This window comes from Piliocolobus tephrosceles, unplaced genomic scaffold (assembly GCF_002776525.5).
Source record: "Piliocolobus tephrosceles isolate RC106 unplaced genomic scaffold, ASM277652v3 unscaffolded_29230, whole genome shotgun sequence".
NCBI classification, from domain to species: Eukaryota; Metazoa; Chordata; class Mammalia; order Primates; family Cercopithecidae; genus Piliocolobus; species Piliocolobus tephrosceles.
The window spans coordinates 1-6,282 of NW_022312344.1; the positions used below are offsets into that span (position 1 = coordinate 1).

Consider the following 6,282-nt stretch of genomic DNA (forward strand, 5'->3'; position numbering starts at 1 on the left):
ATTTCACAATGATGTCTTGGTTGTAACAACAAAAGCATAGGCAACAAATAAAATGGATAAATTGGACTTCACAAAAATCAAAACGTTTTATATATTGAAGAACATTCTCAAGAAAGTAAGAAGGCAACCCATGAAATGAGAAAAATATTTGCAAATTATAAGTGTGATAACAAATTAATTTCCAGAATACACAAAAAACTACAAGTTAACAACAGCAAACATCCAAAACCACAATTACAAAATGAACCAAGCATTAAAATAGAGTTTTCTCCGAGGAAGATATACAAATATCCAATAAGCCCACGCAAAGCTCCTCAGCATCACAAATACTCAGGGATATGCAAATCAAAACCACGATGTGACACCACCTCACACACTTTAGGATCGCTTTGATAAACAACAGCAATGACAGCAACACAAAACAACAAGTGTTTGCAAATACATGAAAAAATCGGAGCTCTAGTGCATTGCTGATGGGAATGGGAAATGTTATAGCCACTGTAAAAAGTGGTGTGGCTGTTTCTCAAAAAATTAAACAATAAATTACCATTTGATCCAGCAATTCCACTTCAGGACATACTCCCTATAGAATTGAAAGAAATTTGAACAAATATTTGCACGTTGATGTTCAGAGAAGCATTACACACAATAGCCAAAAATGGAAACAATGGAAAAGTCCATTTAAAGATAAGTGGGTAGGGAAGTGAGGTATATCTACACATCGAAATGTTATTCAACCTTAACAAGGAATAAAATTCCACTACATCGTGCCAAGTGTATGAACCTTGAAGACATTATGCTAACTGAAATAAGCAAGACACGAAAGGATAATTATTATATAATTCCATTTATAAAAGATAGAATAGCCAGTTACATAGAGAAAGTAGAATGGTGGGTGCTAAGGGTTAGGGGGAGAAGGAGTGACAGTTACTGTTTATTGGTACAGAGGTTTAATATGGTAAAAGGTAAAAGTACTGGAAATGGATAGTGTCTTTACACAACACTAAATTGCACACTTAGAAATAATTAATGATAAGCCTTATATTAGATATATTTAAAGTGTCCTGGTAGTCTTACACTGTATAAATACACACTTTTTGGCATAGCCCTTTCCTGCCATGCAGAACCCCAGAGGTGAATCTCCCTATGTCTCCAAGTGTGCATCACTCACTGTCCTCTGTGCTGTGTCCCACGTGCTGTGCCCACAGCCTCATACAGCCTGTGACTTCAGAGCCAGGACACAGCTCAAGAGTCTGCCCCGAGGCTCCCTCTCTTTTAATTTCCCTGCAGCCTTGGCTTCACTTCAACTGGCAGCTTGATTTAGCCAAATTCAGGACAGACCACCAGGGCTCTTTCTCCACACTTGCTGGTCCCACACCAGGTGGAGTCAGGCAGGGCCAGTCACCAGAGAAACCTGGAGCAGAGCAGGGAGTGGTCTGAGCTGCTCCTCTCTCATCCAAGGGGTTTCCTACTCTCATTTGGGGGAAAAATGTGAGCTTGTTTCAAAGCCTCAGATGCTCCTTGTAGGTCATGCAGTAGGGAAAAAAAATAAAGACGTGGCAGAAAGGGGTGTGTTGGAGACAGCGAGAAGCAACTGGACCTTGAGGACTCTCCTTCTTGTCCCTCTGTGAAGCCTCTTCCACCACATAGGGCTCAGGGCTGACAAAGCCCCCTCTCTACCTTTCTCAGGCTGGACACAAAGTCAACCATGAGAAAACAGAAAAACAAGAAGAAGGGAGTCTGTAGAGACAAATTGGGAGGGTTCAGGAGGAGAATTTAGGATTTGCTTGTGCCAATGGGACACAGGCTGGGAATTAAAATGTTTTCCTGGGTCTTCTCTGAAAGGCAGATAGACTCCACCTAAAACCCTATTGCCAGTGATGCAGGGATCCACTTACCAGAGACTTTGATCGTCTTGAATGCGGAACTTTTGCTGCCAGTGGCTGAGTTACGAGCGGAGCAACCATAGATTCCGCCATGCTTTGTAGTAATTTGGCGGATAGAGAGCTCTTGTCCTGATTTCAGAAACTTCCCATTAATCGTCCAAGAATACTCTGCCGGTGGGTTAGAGTCCGCGAAGCAGTACAAGTAGAGATTTTCTCCTGAACGGTAATAGGGGGATGAAGATAAAATGCTGGGGAAGTGCGGACCATCTGGAGTAAAGAGAATAAAGTCACAGGTGATGTCGTCTGAAGGAAGGGGATGTTCCTGGTCTCTTAAAGGGACACAGTGTCCCTCTGAGACAAGACACACCCACAAGGCCCAGCGAAAATCGCTCCTGTGTTCACTGGGCCAAAGCCTGAGGTATTCATCTGTTTCTCCCATCACAGGCTGTAGACCCCAAGTCTCCAACGGCAAGAGCATCTCCTCCCCTTATATTTTTGTTTAAGGCTGTGCATACCCAGAATTTCCCAGGGCAAGGAGTCACGGCCAGCCCTGGTGTCCAGAAATAAAAGTGTCTGTACTTGGACCTGAGAGAGACTGAGATGCCTGGCCTGTGTTTGTTTGGATTTTAGCGGATGGCCTGGTCCACAGAGGAACCAAAGTTACAAAGGACATCCAGGGTGACTGGGTCACTGGGGGTGCTACCAACTTGGTCCCGTATTTCACATTTTTAGGGGCCTGTGTCATTTCTTGTGGCATTGCCTAAAATGAGGATCCTGTTTTCACTGGGTTGCTTTAGCCTGGAACTGTGTGGATAACAGAGAGAAGATTGTCCTGTATGGCACCTTTGATTCCTCCACAGGCATCCTTCAATCAGAGTTGACATCTCCCTCCCCTCAGCCCACCTGAGTCCTTGAAAACCAATAGCTGGTGCGTGTGTCACAAGACAGATGCATGATGATCTAAGGGCTCAAAGACTGTGAGGCCACCTGCTCGGTCTTACATAAGCACAGACTTTCTCAATTGTGAATTGATCAGCAGTCTTGGGTCATAGACAGACACATCAGTGGGAGTCACAGTCCCTGGTACACCTCCCAGACGCTCTCTAATCAGCTGTCTGGCTGGCTCACCTTGGGTTCCTTACCTGGAATGTGCAACTGCTGGGCCCCTTCCAAATTCCATCCTACTTTGCCCCCCTAGATGTGATTTCTCTGCAGCTTCCATTTCCAAGGACATTCTAGAGATGAGTAATAATGGGACTTCCCATTGTCCTGAAACCCTGAAGATACTGAGCAGCCTGGCCTGGGACTGGATGTTTCAGCAGAAATAAGACAGGGGAGACCAGAGTCAAGCCTGGAGGTCAGTTCAGTCATTAAACTGTGGAGGCACAAGGTGGGATAGTTTTCTGCAGGTGTTTCATGATGATTTATTTGAGCCAGTGACCTCCAAAGATAGAGCAGAGTGCAAGGAATGATGTAGAAAGAGTGAAGGGGACAGACAAGAGCTGGTGACTTTGGAACAGAACCATGTTCCCTGTTCTGGGTTCTTTAAGTTTCCTCTCCTTCTGTAGAGGGCAGGTGAGGACTAAATGGATCTTTCCAGAAATACATGTGGACATGTGCAAAAGCAGAACGGACTGGTGGAAAGGATGGAAATTAATTGCTGGAAATCTGGTCCTCATGGACCATGTGTGTTTGATGGATATGAGACAAATTTGGGGAGGACTTTTGCAAATATTTTCTTTCATTGGACACTCTACTCTCCGATTCCATGGGTTTGACTACTCTAGGGACCTCATGGAAGTGGATTCCAGAATGAATCTGAGAAGAGACTGCTGGTTGCCAGGAGCTGGGAGTGGTGAGAATCAAAAGTTGCTCATGTGTGTGCAGTTTCAGTTAGGCCAGATGGGGAGGTTCTAGAGATCTGCTGTACAGCTTGATGCTACAGTTCACACAGATTGAGTGTTTCTTATGCATAAGACTTAGGACAAAAAGTGTTTTGGATTTCTGACATTCTTTGATTCGAAATATTTGTCACATACTTACTGGTTTAGCATCCCAAATCTGAAAGATTCAAACTCTAAAATGCTCCAGTGAGCATTTCTTTTCAGTATCAGATTAGTCAGCAAAAGTGGGTGGTGATAGGCTAAATACATTCTTGCCCTTTTTTTTTTTTTTTTTTTTTTTTTTTTTTTTCTCACCACGTTTCTAGCTTGGTGATTAGTTTTTGGTAAATTCCATACTGGCCATGCTGCACTTGTATGTTTTTGAAGGCTTTGGGATGTGAGAAATAATAATTGCTATTTTCTATGTCATCAACACTTTCCACCTTTCCATGTTTGCATCTTTTTCTCAGCGTCTCTGTTGTGGCAGTCATCAATAAGAGTCTGTCAGGTCAGATTTTGGACAGATTTTTGTAATTCTGCAAAAAAATGTTCGTGGGATTCTGGTAGGGGTTGCATTGAATCTGCAGTTCACTTTGGGTAGTATTGTCTTCCTAACAATAGTGATTCTTCCTATCCATGAAAATGAAATATCTTCCCACATATTGATGTCGTCTTTAATTTCATTCAGTAAAGTTTTGTAGTTTTCAGGGTATAACCCTTAGACATTTTTGGTTAAACTTATTCCAAAATATTTTATCCTTTTGATGTTAATGAGAATGGAAATTCTTTTCTGAATTTCCTTTCAGATTGTTCATTGTTACTGTATAGTCTAAAGAATGATCTAGAAAGAATGAAGGGCACAGGCAAAAGCTAGTGGTTTTCGAGCAGAAACATATTCCCTGTCCTGAGTTTTTTATTTACCCCCTCTCTTTGCAGAGGGCAGGTGGCTCTTCCCTGATAGCCAGATAGACTTCACTGGAAAACATATAGCCAATGCTCCAGGGATCCACTTACCAGGGACTATGATCCTCTTGATTATGAGATTTGTTCCACCAGTGACTGAGTTATGGATGAAACAGACATAGACCCCTCTATATGTTTTAGTGATAGGAGGCTAAAGAACACTTGTGCTGATTGCTGGAACTTCCCATCAATCAGCCAAGAATGCTCTGCCAGTGGGTGAGAGTCTGTGAGGCAGGAGAGCTTGGGGACTTCCCCTGGATGGTAATAGGTGTTTGAAGAAGAAATGGTGGGGGCATCCAGGCCATCTGGAGCAAAGAATATAAAGTCACAGCTGATGTTGTGAGAGGGAAGGGAAAATCCTGGTCTGTGGAAGGGCCACAGTGACCCTGTGAGGTAAGTCACAACACTGCAGTCCCAGCCAGATCCCTGCTGTGTTCACTGATCTGGAGCATGAGACATTCACCTGTTTCTCCCATTATAAGCTTTGGACCCTGAGTCTCCCATGACAGGAGCAGCCTCTTCTCTCCCATTGTTGATCAAGCCTAAGCATACTGTTAGAACTCATGGCCAGCTTTGATGCCCAGGGATAAGGGTCTCTGTACTTGCCCCTGAGAGGGACTGCGAGGCCTGGCCTCTGGCCATGTGTATTTGGGATGGCAGCCTGGCTCACAGAGGAACAGAAGATACTCACAGAGGAGATTAAGGGTGACTGGGTCACTGCGACTGGAACTCCATGGTTTCTTCATTTCACATTCATAGGGTCCTGCAGTAGCCTTTGTGACACCAAATAGAGTGAGGGTCCTGTTGTTTTCGGACAGCTGCCACTTGTGACTGATAGGGAGGCTCTGACCCTTTATCCACCACAGGTAGCTTGCGTCCTGAGTGTCGGGATCACAGGATAAGATCACAGTCTCCGTGGCCTCCCTGGGGTTTAAGTTGCTGCTGGAGATGGAGGGCTTGGGAGTCTCCACTGTGCAGATAACAGAGAGAAGATTGCCCTGTGTGGCACCTTTGATTCCTCCAAAGACATTTTTCAATCAGAGATGGCATTTCTCACTTCAGCCCCCCCAAGTCCTTAAAACCCCATGGCAGGTGTGTGTGTTACAAGACAGATGCATAGCAATCTGAGGGCTCAGAGATTGTGAGGCTGCCTTCTGTATGTGGGAGCAGCACAGACTTTCTCAAGTGTGAATTGAGCAGCATTGCATCATGGAAAAACATGGGTCCAGGAGTCACAGCCCCTGGTGCCTCTCTGAGTCCCTCCTCTCCAACTGCCTGCCTGGCCCATCTTGTGATCCTCACCCGCAGCATGCAGTGCTAGAATAGTCTTAGTTTCAGTCTTACTTTGTCCCCAAGATATGTTTTCTCTGCAGCTTCCCTTTCCAAGCGCATCCTAGAGATGGATGATGGAACTTCCCACTGTCCTTAAACCCTTTGGGTAATGGGAAGCCTGGCCTGGGACTGGGTACTTCAGCAGAAATAACACAGGGGAGACCAGAGTCAAGCCTGGAGGTCAGTTCAGTCATCAGGGAATGGAGCTACAAGGTGGG

At 44.7% G+C, this 6,282-nt stretch overlaps 1 pseudogene; it reads right to left on the minus strand.

Moving 5' to 3' along the window:
• Window positions 1–1,860: 1,860 nt before the first annotated feature.
• Window positions 1,861–5,750, minus strand: LOC111535815 (annotated as a pseudogene).
• Window positions 5,751–6,282: the final 532 nt, after the last annotated feature.